This window comes from Pan troglodytes, chromosome Y (assembly GCF_028858775.2).
Source record: "Pan troglodytes isolate AG18354 chromosome Y, NHGRI_mPanTro3-v2.0_pri, whole genome shotgun sequence".
NCBI classification, from domain to species: Eukaryota; Metazoa; Chordata; class Mammalia; order Primates; family Hominidae; genus Pan; species Pan troglodytes.
This window is the reverse complement of record NC_072422.2, coordinates 4,765,841-4,782,225: the sequence shown is the minus strand read 5'-3', so window position 1 is coordinate 4,782,225 and position 16,385 is coordinate 4,765,841. Positions and strand designations below refer to the sequence as shown.

Sequence of the window (16,385 nt, the reverse complement as noted above, 5' to 3'; positions counted from 1 at the left end):
CCACCCAGCCCAGGGGAGGACGCATTTTCCGGGGGTGGTGGGTGGCGGTGGGGGTGGGTGGTCAGGCGGGTGTGTGGTGTTGGAAAGGCATGAGAGCTCTGCCCGGGCTGCTCCCAAAGCCCAGGCGGCTGCCTGCAAACCCGCGGGTGCGCAGTAGGCGGCCCACCTGCTGGTACCTGGGCCGGCTCTGGGATCCCCAGGATGCCCAGGAAAGAATGGCAGTTCTCCGCTGTGTGGAGCCTCTCATCTGGCCTAGACCTAGAAGGCAGGAATCCCAGGAAGGTCAGCCCGGTGGAGGGGGCGGGGAGAAGACACGCCCCTCCATAGCCAGCCAGTTGTTCCCCGCGAAAGAGAGGCCACCGCCCTGCCCCGACCTGACCCTGTCCCAACCCCGCATCCTAAAGCTCCTCCAGCAGAGCCCGGTATTCTTCCTCGCTGAGGGGTGCTTCCAGCGAGGTGGCCTATTCCAAGGCCTCCAGCTCCCCCGGGGCCTCCGTTTCTAGGAAAGGTTGCGACTGCTGCAGAAACTCCGGGCTCGCCAGGAGCTCATCCAGCAGCAGGCCGGAGGGGAGTGCAGACGAGCGCCCCGGCTCCTGGAGTGCCTGGGAGGGCGCCGGGGTGCCTTGCATCTGCCCCTGCCGTGCAGTGGCCTCCAGGGGCGTGGGCTGGCGAGGTGGAGCTGCCCTGGCTTGGGGTTCCCAGGCCGCCCCGGGGCCCTGGGAACCCCTGCCCCAGCCCCACCACGGACTCCCCTGGGACGTGGGTGGTGCAAGCACACCTTGGCCCTGTGGCCCAGCTTGAGTGGGCCCAGGCTGTCCCACCGCGCAAGCAACCGGCAGGTCGTCATGCTGTGGGTCCGGGTCCTCCCGGCTTTTGCCCAGGTGCGGAGGCCGCCGAGGAGCCTGAGGGTGGGAGAGCGCCCCTTCCAGAGGGGCCGGGGCGGTATAGGCAAAATCCTGGCATAAAGGGACAGGTTGGGAGATCCTCTCCGCCGGCACGGCCTGGCTGGGCTAGAGCACGGGGACGGCACTCGCTCCCTGGCTCAAAAAAGCCCCTTGTGGGAGAGCCCCAGGCATGCAGGGCACGTGGGGTGTGGGAAGGCCCGTTCCCAACGCGCCGGTGTGGGCGAAGGCGACCCACGAGGGAGCAGGGTGACACCCGCCTGGGGCCGCTTTGCACAGGTCGCCTGAGTGCGCAGGGGCCCTGCCAGCCTGTCCCGGCTGCCTGGCCCTTCAATTCTGAAATCAGATCTGAATCCTGGACTCTGGGAGGCCCGTCTCTCTCGCCAGCTCTTCCCTGGCGGCGATGCCTGGAAAGCGATCCTTCTCAAAGGCTCGGAGGAGTAGGGCGGTCTGGGATCCGGTGACCGGGGCCCGCTTTCGCCTGCCTTCTTGCGGGCCACGTCTTCCGGGCCAGGGTCGAGATTCCTGCCGGTGCTGCCTCAGCTGGCGTGACCTCTCATTCTGAAACCAAATCTGGACCCTGGGTTCCGGAATGCCGATGGCCTGGGCCAGCCGTTCTCTGGTGGCGATGCCCGGGTACGGGTTCCGCTCAAAGCAGGCTCGCAGGGCCTGGCTTTGGCTCGGGGTTCAAACGAGTCTCCTTCACCGTCCCCGTCCCCGGGCTTCCGCGGGGAGGGTGCTGTCCGAAGTTGTCGGGAAGGCCATCGCGGGGAGCCCCAGCCGGAATTTCATGGACAGACACGGGCAGAGAGAGGCCGGCGGGCTCCCGTGCACCTCAGCCAACCTGTACACTGCGGCAGGTGCAGCCAGGAGGCCTGCCCAGACAGCCAGCAAGCGGCTTTTATAAAGGCCCACAGGCAGGCAGGCTCCACTCCTTCATGAATGGCGGTGAGCCCTGGGACAGCCAGCCCCACCCCAGAAGGGTCCCAGGGCGTTGAGGCCTGTGGCCCGGGGGTTGTGGGGTGGGGAGGGAGGGCATGGTGATGCTGGTGTTGGGGCCAGAGAGACAAAGAGGAAGGGGGCGAGGGGGAAGGGGTGAGGGGTCGCGTTTCGGGGGCTGGCTCTCCGGACCTCTCCAGGAATCCCGCGGGAACTGGAAGCCGCTCTCTGGGCTCCCAGGCGTCTTCAGCAGGGAGAAACTGGCCTGGGTGGGTGGAGGGGAGTGTGGAACTGAACCTCCGTGGGATTCTTAAGTGTTCTCGGCCCTCTCTCCATGAAGAAGGCAGTGCCTGTGGGTGTCGCCATTACCAGGACAGTCTGAAACACGCAGGCGTGTGGCTCTCATTCATTTCCAAGTAGGAGACCAGAGCGAGACCCTAGAGAGAAGATGCCTCCCCGGCGTGATGGCCTGACGATGGATTCCCGAGTGCGGCAACATGGGGAGTCTGCAGTGTGGCCGGTTTGGAAACTGGCAAGGAGAGCGAAGGCACCATGCCGGTCTTCCATCCTTACCTGCGTGTTTCCGAGTGCCCGCAGAGCTGCGGGAGCAAACAGTCAGCGTGACACATCTGTGAACTGATCAACAAAGTGATGTAACAGTTGCCTAGGCTCTGCCTACAGGGGCTTTGTGACATATCTCTGCACTGATCATCTAGGTGATGGGACTTTGTCTAGGCTCTGCCTATGGGGACATTGTGACATATCTCTACACTGATCACCGAGGTAATGTAACTCTTGAGTTGGATCTGCCTATGGGGGCATTGTGACATATTTCTGCACTGATCACCCAGGTGATGGGACACTTGTCTAGGCTCTGTGTATGGGGGCTTTGTGACATATCTCCGCACTGATCACACAGGTGATGTAACGCTTGACTAGGCTCTGCCTACGGGGCATAGTGACATATCACTGCATTGATGACCGAGGTGATGTAACTCTTGTCCAGGCTTTGCCTATAGGGGACCTTGTGGTATATCTCTGCACTGATCAACTAGGTGATGTAACTCTTGCTTACGCTCTGCCTGCAGGGGCATTGTGAAATATCTCTGCACCGATCACCCAAGTGATGGGACTCTTCTCTAGGCTCTGCCTACTGGGGGCATTGTCACATATTTCTGCACTGATCACCCAGGTGACGGACTCTTGTCTTGGATTTGCCTATGGGGGCATTGCGACAGATCTCTGCACTGATCACCCAGGTGATGTAACTATTGTCTAGGCTCTGCTTACATGGGGTATTGTGACATATCTCTTCACTGATCACCTAAGTGATGTAACACTTGTGTAGGCTCTGCCTACAGGGGCATTTTGACATATCTCTGCACTGTTAACCGAGGTGATGAACTCTTGTCTAGGCTGTGCCCACAGGGGGATTGAGACATATCTCTGCACTGATCCCGAGGTGATCCAACTCTTCCCTGGTCTCTGCCTACTGGGGACATTGTTACATACCACTGCACTGATCTCCCAGGTGCTGTAACTTTAGTCTAGGGTCTGGCTACACGGCATTGTGACATATCATTGCACTGATCACCCAGGTGATATAACTCTTGTCTAGGCTCTGCCTACATGGGGCTTGTGACATGTCTCTGCACTGACCACCCAGGTGATATAACTCTTCTCTAGGATCTGTCTATAGGGTGCTTTGTGACATATCCCTGCAATGGTCACCCAGGTGATATACCACTAGTCAAGGTTCCGCCGACAGGGGCATTGCGATGTATCTCTGCAATGATCACCTAGATGACGTAACTCTTGTGTAGGCTCTGCCTACAGGGGCATTGTGACATATCTCTGCATTGATCATCCAGGTGATGTAACTCTTTTGTAGGATCTCCCTACAGGGTGCTTTGTGACATAGCCCTGCAATGATCACCCAGGTGATGTACCACTTGTCAAGGCTCTGCCTACAGGGACATTGCGATGTATCTCTGCACTGATCACCTAGGTCACGTAACTCTTGTCTAGGCTCTGCCTACTGTGGCATTGTGACATATCTCTGTACTGATCACCCAAGTGATGGAACTCTTGTCTAGTATCTGCCTAAGGGGACTTTGTGACATAAATCTGCTCTGATCATCCAGCTGATGGGGCTGTTGTATAGGCTCTGCCTAAGGGGGCATTGTGACCTATTTCTGCACTGATCACCCAGGTGATGGACTCTTGTCTTGGATCTGCATATGGGGGCATTGTGACATATCTCTGCACTGATCACCCAGGTGATGTAACTGTTGTATAAGCTCTGCCTACAGGGGAATTGTGAGAGATCTCGCCACTGATCACCAAAGTGATGTAACCATAGTCTAGGCTTTGCCTTCAGGGGGCTTTGTGACATACCTTTGCCCTGATCACCCAGGTGATGTAACTCATCTAAGTTCTGCCTTCAGGAGCTTTGTGACATATCTCTGCACCAATCACTTAGGTGATGTAACACTTTTATAAGCACTGCCTACAGGGAATTTTGACAAATCACTGCACTGATCACCTAGGTGATGTAACTCTTGTCTACCCTCTGCCCAAAGGGGGCACTGTGAAATATCTCTGCACAATATCACCCAGGTGATTCAACTCTTGTCTAGGATATGCCTACAGGGGTTATTGTGAAATATCTGCACTGATCAACTAGGTGGTGTAACACTTGTCTAGGCTCTGCCTACAGGGGCGTTTTCACATATCCCTGAACTGATGACAAAGGTGATGTAACTGTTGCCTAGGCATTGTCTACAGGGGACATTGTGACATACATCTGCACTGATCACCCAGGTGATGCAACTCTTGCCTAGGTTTTGCCTACAGGGGACATTGTGACATATCTCTGCACTGATCAACCAGGTGATGTAACTCTTCTCTATGCTCTGCCTACAGGGGACGTTGGCACATATCTCTGCGCTGATCACCCAGGTGATGCAACTCTTCTCTACGCTCTGCCTACAGAGGCATTGTGACATATCTCTGCACTGATCACACAGGTGATGTAACTATTTTCTAGTCTGTGGCTACAGAGGGCGTTGTGACATCACTCTGCACGGATCACCCAGGAGATGTGACTCTTGTCTAAGCTCTGCCTAGAGGGACATTGGGACATACCCCTGCACTTTTCGCTGAGGTGATGTAAAACTTGTCTAGGCTTTGACTACAGTGGAATTTATGACATATCTCTGCACTGATCACCCAGGTGATGTAACTCTTGTCTAGGCTCTGCTTACAGGGGTTATTGTGACATATCTCTGCACTGATCACCTAAGTGATGTAACATTTGTGTAGGCTCTGCCTACAGGGGCATTTTGACATATCTCTGCACTGTTAAATGAGGTGATGTAACTCATGTCTAAGCTGTGCCCACAGGGGGATTGAGACATATCTGTGCACTGATCCTGAGATGATCCAACTCTTACCTGGTCTCTGCCTACTGGGCACTTTGTGACATATCTCTGCACTGATCTCCCAGGTGCTGTAACTTTAGTCTAGGCTCTGGCTACACAGCATTGTGACATATCACTGCACTGATCACCCAGGTGATATAACCCTTGTCTAGGCTCTGCCTACAGGGGCTTGTGACATATCTCTGCACTGGCCACCCAGGTGATATAACTCTACTCTAGGATCTCCCTATAGCGTGCTTTGTGACATATCAATGCAATGGTCACCCAGGTGATATACCACTAGTCAAGGCTCTGCCTACAGGGGCATTGCGATGTATCTCTGCACTGATCACCTAGGTCATGTAACTCTTGTCTAGGCTCAGCCTACAGGGGCATTGTGACATATCTCTGCACTGATCACCCAGGTGATGTAACTCTTTTCTAGGATCTGCCTACAGGGTGTTTTGTGACAAAGCCCTGCAATGATCACCCAGGTGATGTACCACTTGTCAAGGCTCTGCCTACAGGGACATTGCGATGTATCTCTGCACTGATCACCTAGGTCATGTAACCCTTGTCCAGGCTCAGCCTACTGTGGCATTGTGACATATCTCTGCACTGATCACCCAAGTGATGGAACTCTTGTCTAGTATCTGCCTAAGGGGACTTTGTGACATAAATCTGCACTGATCATCCAGCTGATGGGGCTGTTGTATAGGCTCTGCCTAAGGGGGCATTGTGACCTATTTCTGCACTGATCACCCAGGTGACAGACTGTTGTCTTGGATCTGCATATGGGGGCATTGTGACATATCTCTGCACTGATCACCCAGGTGATATAACTGTTGTATAAGCTCTGTCTACAGGGGAATTGTGAGAGATCTCGCCACTGATCACCAAAGTGATGTAACTATTGTCTAGGCTTTGCCTACAGGGGGCTTTGTGACATACCTTTGCCCTGATCACCCAGGTGATGTAACTCATCTAAGTTCTGCCTTCAGGAGCTTTGTGACATATCTCTCCACCAATCACTTAGGTGATGTAACACTTTTATAAGCACTGCCTACAGGGAATTTTGACAAATCACTGCACTGATCACCTAGGTGATGTAACTCTTGTCTACGCTCTGCCCAAAGGGGGCACTATGAAATATCTCTGCACAAAATCACCCAGGTGATTCAACTCTTGTCTAGGATACGCCTACAGGGGTTATTGTGAAATATCTCTGCACTGATCAACTAGATGGTGTAACACTTGTCTAGGCTCTGCCTACAGGGGCATTTTCACATATCCCTGAACTGATGACAAAGGTGATGTAACTGTTGCCTAGGCATTGTCTACAGGGGACATTGTGACATACATCTGCACTGATCACCCAGGTGATGCAACTCTTGCCTAGGCTTTATCTACTGGGGACATTGTGACATATCTCCGCACTGATCACCCAGGTGATGCAACTCTTCTCTATGCTCTGCCTACACGCGAGGTTGGCACATAACTCTGCACTGATCACCCAGGTGATGCAACTCTTCTCTACGCTCTGCCTACAGGGGCATTGTGACATATCTCTGCACTGACCTCACAGGTGATATAACTCTTCTCTAGGATCTGCCTATAGGGTGCTTTTAGACATAGCCCTGCAATGGTCACTCAGGTGATATACCACTTGTCAAGGCTCTGCCTACAGGCGCATTGCGATGTATCTCTGCACTGATCACCTAAGTCATATGACTCTTATCTACGCTCTGCCTACAAGACCATTGTGACATAACTCTGCACTGATCACCCAGGTGATGTAACTCTTGTCTAGTATCTGCCTAAGGGGACTTTGTGATATAAATCTGCACTGATCATCCAGCTGATGGGGCTGTTGTATAGGCTCTGCCTAAGGGGGAATTGTGACCTATTTTTGCACTGATCACCCAGGTGACGGACTCTTGTCTTGGATCTGCCTATGGGGGCATTGTGACATATCTCTGCACTGATCGCCCAGGTGATGTAACTGTTGTATAAGCTCTGCCTACAGGGGAATTGTGAGAGGTCTCGCCACTGATCACCAAAGGGACGTAACTATCGTCTAGGCTTTGCCTACAAGGGGCTTTGTAACATTCCTTTGCACTTGTCACCTTGGTGATGTAACTCATCTAAGTTCTGCCTACAGGAGCTTTTTGATATATCTCTGCACTGATCACTTAGGTGATGTAACAGTTTTCTAACCACTGCCAACAGGGAACTTTGACAAATCTCTTCACTGATCACCTAGGTGATGGAAGTCTTTTCTACCCTCTGCCCAAAGGGGGTATTGTGAAATATCTCTGCACTGATCACTCAGGTGATTCAACTCTTGTCTTGGATCTGCCTACAGGGGTATTGTGAAATATCTCTGCACTGATCACCCAGGTGATGCAACTCTTCTCTATGCTCTGCTACAGGGGACATTGTGACATATCTCTGCTCTGATCACCCAGGTGATGTAACTCTTTTCTAGGCTCTGCTTACAGAGGGTGTTGTGACATCACTCTGCAAGGATCACCCGGCTTATGTAACTCTTGTCTAGGTTCTGCCTATGGGGGCATTATGACTTATCGCTGCACTGATCACCCAGGAGATGAGACTATTGTATAAGCTCTGCCTAGAGGAACATTGGGACATATCTCTGCACTGATTGCTGATGTGATGTAAAACTTGTCTAGGCTTTGCCTACAGTGGGATGTATGACATATCTCTGCACTGATCACCCAGGTGATGTAACTCTTGTCTAGGCTCTGCTTACAGGGGGTATTGTGAGATATCTCTGCACTGATCACCCAGGTGATGTAACACTTGCTTAGGCTCTGCCTACTGGGGCATTTTCACATATCACTGCACTGATCACCGAGATGATGTAACTCATGTTTAGGCTTCGCTGACAGGGGGCATTGAGACATATCTCTGCACTGATCACCCAGGTGATGCAACTCTTGTCTGGGGTCTACTTTCAGGGGGCATTGTGACATATCTCTGCCCTGATCACCCAGGTAATGTAACTCTTGTCTAGGTTCTGCCTACTGGGGACATTGTGACATATCTCCGCACTGATCACCCAGGTGATGTCACTTTTGTCAGGAATATGGCTACAGGGACATTGTGACAAGTCACTGCACTGATCACACAGCTGATGTAACTCTTGTCTAGGCTCTGGATACAGGGGGCCTGTGACACATCTCTGCATTGATCACCCAGGTGATGTAACCCTTGTCTAGGCTCTGCCAAAAGGGGGCATTTTGACATAACTCTGCACTGATCACCCAGGTGATGTAACTCTTGTCTAGTATCTGCCTAAGGGGACTTTGTGATATAAATCTGCACTGATCATCCAGCTGATGGGGCTGTTGTATAGGCTCTACCTAAGGGGACATTGTGGCATATTTCTGCACTGATCACCCAGGAGATGGACACTTGTCTTGGATCTGCCTATGGGGGCATAGTGACATATATCTGCACTGATCACTCATGTGATGTAACGCTTGTCTAAGCTGCGCCTAAAGGGGAATTGTGACAGATATCTCCACTGATCACCCAAGTGATGTAACAATTTTCTTGGATTTGTCTACAGGAGGCTTTGTGACATAACTTTGCACTGATCACCCAGGAGATGCAACTCTTGTGTAGGCTCCACCTACAGGGGGTATTGTGACGTACCTCCGCACCGATCACCCATGTGATGTTACTCTTGTCTAGTCTCCACCTACAGAGTGTATTGTGACGTATCTCTGCTCTGATCAGCCAGGTGATGTAACATTTATCTAGGCTCTGCCTACAGGGGCGTTTTGACATAGCTCTGCACAGATCACCTAGGTTATGTAACTCTTGTCCACTCTCTGCCTACAGGGAGCATTGTGAAATATCTCTGCACTGATCACCCAGGTGTTAGGACTCTTCTCTATACTCTGCCTACAGGGGGATTTGTGACATATCTCTGCACTGATTGCCCAGGTGATGGAATTCTTGTCTAGGCTCTGTCTATGGGGGCATTGTGTCAAATATCTGCACTGATCACCCAGGCGATGTAACTCTTTGCTAGGCTCTGTCCACAGATATTTTTGTGACTTATCACTGCACTGATCACCTAGGTGATGTAAGCCTTGTATGGGCTTTACCTACAGAAGGCTTTGTGACATATCTATGCACTGTTCTCTGAGGTGATGCAACTCTTGTCTAGGCATTGCCTACAGGGGACATTGGTACATATCTCTGCACTGAACACCCAGGTGATGGACTCCTGTCTTAGATCTGCTTACATGGACATTGTGACACATTTCTGAAAAGATCAACCAAGTGATGAAACTCTTCTCTAGGCTCTGCCTACAGGGGCTTTGTGACACATCTCTGCACTGTTCACCCTGGAGAGGGAACTCTTGTCTACGCTCTGCCTACAGGAGGCTTTATGACTTATACCTGCACTGATGACCTATGTTATGTAACACTTCTCTAGGCTCTGTCTACACGGGAATTCTCACATATCTCTGCACTGATCACCCAGGTTACTGACTCTTGTCTTGGATCTGCTTATGGGGGCATTGTGACAGATCTCTGCACTGATCACCCAGGTGATGTAACTGTTGTATAAGCTCTGCCTACAGGGGAATTGTGAGAGATCTCGCCACTGATCACCCAAGTGATGTAACCATAGTCTAGGCTTTGCCTTCAGGGGGCTTTTTGACATACATTTGCACTGATAACCCAGGTGATGTAGCTCTTCTAAGCTCTGCCTACAGGAGCTTTGTGGCATGTCTGTGCACTGATCACTTAGGTGATGTAACACTATTATAAGCACTGCCTACAGGGAATTTTGACAAACCTCTGAACTGATCACCTAGGTGATGTAACTCTTGTTTACCCTCTGCCATAAGGGGGCATTGTGAAATATTTCTGCACTGATCACCCAGGTGATTCAAATCTTGTCTAGGATCTGCCTACAGGGGCGTTTTCACATATCCCTGAACTGATGACAAAGGTGATGTAACTCTTGCCTAGGCTTTGCCTACAGGGGACATTGAGACCTATCTCTGCACTGATCACCCAGGTGATGCAACTCTTCTCTATACTCTGCCTACATGGGGCATTGTGACATATTTCTGCACTGATCACCCAGGTGATGTAACTATTTTCTAGTCTCTGCCTACAGAGAGCTTTGTGAAATCACTCCGCACGGATCACCCGGGTTATGTAACTCTTGTCTATGCTCCGCCTATGCGGACATTGTGACTTATCTCTGCACTGATCACCCAGGAGATGTGACTCTTTTCTAAGCTCTGCCTATAGGGACATTGGGACCTATCACTGCACTGATCACTGAGGTGATGTAAAACTTGTCTAGGCTTTGCTTGCAGGGGAGTTTATGATATATCTCTGCACTGATCACCCAGGTGATGTAACTCTTTTCTAGGCTCTGCTTACAGGGTGTATTGTGAGATATCTCTGCACGAATCACCCAGGTGATGTAACACTTGTGTAGGCTCTGCCTACAGGGGAAATTCAACAAATAACTGCACTGATCACCGAGATGATTTAACTCTTGTATAGGCTTCACCGAGAGGGGGCATTGAGACATATCTCTGCACTGATCACCAAGGTGATGCAACTCTTGTCTGGGATCTGCTTACCGGGGGCATTGTGACATATCACTGCCCTCATTACCCAGGTGATGTAACTCTTGTCTAGGCTCTGCCTACTGGAGACATTGTGACATATCTCCACAATGGTCACCCTGGTGAAGTCACTTTTGTCAAGGATATGGCTATAGGGACATTGTGACATGTCACTGCACTGATCACACAGCTGATGTAACTCTTGTCTAGACTCTGGCTACAGGGGGCTTGTGAGACATCTCTGCACTGATCACCCAGGTGATGTAACCCTTGCCTATCCTCTGCCAAAAGGGGGCATTGTGACATAACTCTGCACTGATCACCCAGGTGATGGGACTCTTGTCTAGGCTCTGCCTACATGGGTATTGTGACATATCTCTGCAGTGATCACGCAGGTGATGTAACTCTTGTCTATATCTGCCTACCGGTGGCATTGTGGCATATTTCTTCACTGATCACTCATGTGATGTAACGCTTGTCTAAGCTGCGGCAGAAGAGGAATTGTGACAGATATCTCCACTGATCACCCAGGTGATGTAACAATTTTCTGGGATTTGTCTACAGGGGCTTTGTGACATATCTTTGCACTGATCACCCTGGAGATGTAACATTTGTCGAGGATCGGCCTACAGGGCCTTTGTGGCAGATTTCTGCACTGATCGCCCAGGTGATGTAACCCTTGTTTAGGCTCTGCCTACAGGGCCTTTGTGACATATCTCTGCACTGATCACCCAGGTGATGGAACACTTCTCTAGGCTCCACCTACTGGGGGTATTGTGACGTATCTCTGCACTGATCACCCAGGTGATGTAACATTTATGTAGGCTCTGCCTACAGGGGCATTTAGACATAGCTCTGCACAGATCACCTAGATTATGTAACTCTTCTCCACTCTCTGCCTACAGGACGCATTGTGAAATATCTCTGCACTGATCACCATGTGATGGGACTCTTCTCTATACTCTGCCTAGAGGGGGATTTGTGACATACCTCTGCACTGATCACCCAGGTGATGGAAGTCTTGTCTAGGCTCTGTCTACAGAGATTTTTGTGACATATCACTACACTGATCACCTAGGTGATGTAAACCTTTTATGGGCTTTGCCTACAGAAGGCTTTGTGACATATCTATGCACTGATTTCTGAGGTGAGGCAACTCGTCTCTAGGCACTGCCTACAGGAAATATTGGTACATATCTCTGCACTGATCACTCAGGTGATGGACTCTTGACTTAGATCTGCCTACATAGACATTGTGACACATCTCTGAACTGATCAACGAATTGATGAAACACTTGTCTAGGCTCTGCCTACGGAGGCTTTGTGACACATCTCTGCACTGATCACCCTGGGGAGGGAACTCTTTTCTACACTCTGCCTACAGGTTTTGATGTACATTTCCACTGATCAAACAGGTGATGTAACCCTTGTCAAGGTTCTGCTTACAGGGCTTTGTGACATATCTCTGCACTGATCACCCCAGGGAGGAAACGGTTGTCTACACTCTGCCTAGAGGAGGCTTTACGACTTACCCCTGCACTGGTCACTAGGTGATGTAACACTTGTCTACGCTGTGTCTACACGGGAATTTTCAAATATCTCTACACTGATTACCTAAGTGATGTAACCCTTTTCTATGTTTAGCCTACTGGGGATTTCTGACATACCTATGCACTGATCACCGAGGTGATGTAAATCATTTCCAGGCTTTTTGTACAAGGGACATTGTGATATATCTCTGCACTGATAACCCAAATGATGCAAATCTTCTCTAGGCTCCACAGGAAGGGGGCATTTTGATATGTTCCTGAACCGATCATCCAGGAGATATAACTATTCTCCAGGCTCTGACTACAGAGCGTTGGAAGGTGTTGGCAGAGCCTCAGTCAGAATTTCACAGAAGGACAAGGGCACAGAGAGGCCAGCGGGCTCCCTTGCACGATAGCCGTGGTGTGCAATGAGCGCAGGTCTAGCCAGGAGGCCGGCAAAGATAACTAGAAGTCTGCGTTCCACTGCCAGGCACTCCATGGTGGGAGCTGGGAGGCTCCAGGGGCACGGTCGGGCCTGCAACGGTGGCGCAGAGGCACAGAGGAAGCGAGCAGCTGGAGGGGTGTCAGGCCTGGAAGCTGTGCAGGCCCGGTGTTTCGCGGGACGGTGGTCTCCACCCAGCCCATGGGAGGACGCATTTTCCGGGTGTGGCGGGTGGGGTTGGTGAGGGGGTGGTCAGGCGGGTGTGTGGTGTTGGAAAGGCATGAGAGCTCTGCCTAGGCTGCTCCCACAGCCCAGGCGGCTGCCCGCAAACCTGCACATGTGCAGTAGGCGGCCCAGCTGCTGGTACCTGGGAGGGCTCTGGGATCCCCGGGATGCCCAGGAAAGAATGGCAGTTCTCCGCTGTGTGGAGTCTCTCACCAGGCCTAGACCTAGAAGGCAGGAATCCCAGGCCAGTCAGTCTGGTGGAGGGGGTGGGGGGAAGACACGCACCTCCATAGCCAGCCAGGTGTTCCTCACGAAAGAGAGGCCACCGCATTGCCCCGACCCAACCCCGTCCCAACAATGCGTCCTAAAGCTCCTCCAGCAGAACCTGGTATTCTTCCTCGCTGAGGGGTGCTTCCAGCGACGCGGCCTATTCCAAGGCCTCCAGCTCCCCCGGGGCCTCCGTTTCTAGGAAAGGTTGCACCTGCTGCAGAAACTCTGGGCTCGCCAGGAGCTCATCCTGCAGCAGGCCGGAGGGGAGTGCAGATGAGCGCCCCGGCTCCTGGAGCACCTGGGAGGGCGCCCGGATGCCTTGCATCTGCCCCTGCCACGTGGAGGCCTCCGGGGGCACGGGCTGGCGAGGTGGAGCTGCCCCGGCTTGGGGATCCCACGCCACCCTGGCGACCTGGGGACCCCGGCCCCAGCCCCACCGTGGACTCCCCTGGGACGCAGGTGATGCAAGCTCACCTTGGCCTTGTGGCCCCGCTTGAGCAGGCCCAGGCTGTCCCACTGCCCAAGGGCCCGGCAGGCCGTCGCGCTGCTGGTCCCAGTCCTCTCGGCTTTTGCCCAGGTGCGGAGGCCACCGAGGAGCCTGAGGCTGGGAAAGCGCCCCTTACGGAGGACCTGGGGCGGCATAGGCAAAATCCCTGCAAGCCAGGGCAGGTTGGGAGATCCCCTATGCCGGTGCAGCCAGGCTGGGCTGGAGCACGGGGACGTCCCTTGCTCCGTGGCTCACGAAAGCCCCCTGTTGGAGATCCACAGGCGCGCAGGGCACGTTGGGTGTGGGAAGCCCCGTTCCAAACGCGCCAGTGTGGGTGAAGGCGACTCACGAGGGAGCAGGGTGACACACGCCGGAGACTGCGTTGCACAGCCCACCTGCCTGCACGGGCGCCCTACCTGCCTGTCCCAAGTACCTGTCCCTTTGATTCTGAAACCAGATCTGAATCCTGGACTCTGAGAGGCCTGTCTCTCTGGCCAGCTCTTCCCTGGAGGTGATGCCTGGAAAGCGATCTTTCTCAAAGGCTCGGAGGAGCAGGGCGTTTTGGGGTCTGGTGATGGCGGTCCGCTTTCGCCTGCCTTCTTGTGGGCCCCATCTCCCAGGCCAGGGCCAAGATTCCCGCCGGTGCTGCCTCAGCTGGCGTGACCTCTCATTGTGAAACCAAATCGGGACCCTGGACTCTGGAATGCTGATGGCCTTGGCCAGCCGTTCACTGGTGGCGATGCCAGGGTACAGGTTCTGCTCAAAGCAGCCTCGCAGGGCCTCGCTTTGGCTCGGGGTCCAAACGAGTCTCCTTCACCGTCCCAGTCCCTGGGCTTCCGCGGGGAGGGTGCTGTCCGAAGTTGTCAGGAGGGCCATCGCGGGGAATCCCAGCCGGAATTTCACAGACGGACACGGGCAGAGAGAGGCCGGCGGGCTCCCGTGCACCTCAGCCGGTGAGTGCACTGCAGCAGGTGCAGCCAGGAGGACTGCCCAGACAGCCAGCCAGTGGCTCTTATAAAGGCCCACAGGCAGGCAGGTTCCACCACTTCATGAATGGCGGTGAGCCCAGGGACAGCCTGACACACACCGGAAGTGTCTCAGGGCGTCGCGGCCTGCGGCCGGGGGATGGTGGGGGGGGGGAGGGCGTGGTGATGGTGGTGGTGGGGCCAGAGACAAGAAGAGGAAGTGGGTGAGGGGGAAGTGCTGAGGGGGGCGCGTTTCTGGGCTGGCTCTCCAGACCTCTACAGGAATCCCGCAGGAACTGGAAGCCACTCTCTGGGCTCCCATGAGTCTTCAGCAGGGAGAAACCGCCCTGAGTGGGTGGAGGGGAGTGTGAAACTGAACTTCTGTGGGAGTCCTGAGTGTTCCAGACCCTCTCTCCGTGAAGGAGGCAGTGCCTGTGGCTGTCGCCGTTGCCGGGACAGTCTCACACAAGCAGGCTTGTGGCTCTCCTTCATTTCCATGTAGGAGACCAGAGGGAGACCCCAGAGAGAAGATGCCTCCCCGGAGTGATGGCCTGACGATGGATTCCCGTGTGCGGCAACATGGGGAGTCCGCAGTGTGGCCGGTGTTGAAACTGGCAAGGAGAGAGAAGGCACCAAGCCGGTCTTCAACCCTTCCCTGCATGTTTCCAGGTGCTCACAGAGCTCCGGGAGAAAACAGTCAGCATGACACATCTCTGAACTGATCAAAAAAGTGATGTAACAGTTGTCTAGGCTCTGCTTACAGGGCTTGGTGACATATCTCTGCACTGATCACCCAGCTGATGGGACTTTATTCTAGGCTCTGCCTATGGGGGCATTGTGACATATCTCTACACCTATCATTCAGGTGATGTAACTCTTGTGTTGGATCTGCCCATGGGGACATTGTGACATATTTCTGCACTGATCACCCAGGTGATGGGACCCTTGTCTAGGCTCTATTTATGGGGGCTTTGTGATATATCTCTGCACTGATCACCCAGGTGATGTAACTCTTGAATAGGCTCTGCCTACGGGGCATAGTGACATATCACTACATTGATCTCCGAGGTGATTTCACTGTTGTACATGCTCTGCCTATAGGGGGCCTTTTGAGATTTCTCTGCACTGATCAGCTAGGTGATGTAACTCTTGCTTACGCTCTGCCTGCAGGGGCATTGTGAAATATCTCCGCACTGATAACCCAGGTTATGGGATTCTTCTATAGGCTCTGCTTCTGGGGGTATTGTTACATATTTCTGTACTGATTACCCAGGTGACGGACACTTGTCTTGCATTTGTCTCTGGGGGCATTGTGACATATCTCTGCACTGATCACCCAGGTGATGTAACTGTTGCATAAGCTCTGCCTAAAGGGGCATTGCGACAGATCTCTGCACTGATCACTCAGGTGATGTAACTATTGTCTAGGCCCTGCTTAAAGGGGCCTTGTCACATATCTCTGCACTGATCACCCAGGTGATGTAACTCTTCTCTAAGCTCTGCTTACACGGGGTATTGTGACATATCTCTGCAATGATCACCTGAGTGATGTAACACATGTGTAGGCTCTGCCT

The 16,385-nt window shown here is 52.8% G+C and overlaps 2 pseudogenes; both read right to left on the bottom strand.

The window, feature by feature from the left end:
- Positions 1–398: 398 nt before the first annotated feature.
- On the bottom strand, positions 399–1,667 carry LOC100614826 (double homeobox protein 4-like protein 4; annotated as a pseudogene).
- An 11,786-nt stretch (positions 1,668–13,453) lies between these two features.
- On the bottom strand, positions 13,454–14,794 carry LOC100614742 (double homeobox protein 4-like protein 4; annotated as a pseudogene).
- Between the last annotated feature and the right edge of the window lie 1,591 nt (positions 14,795–16,385).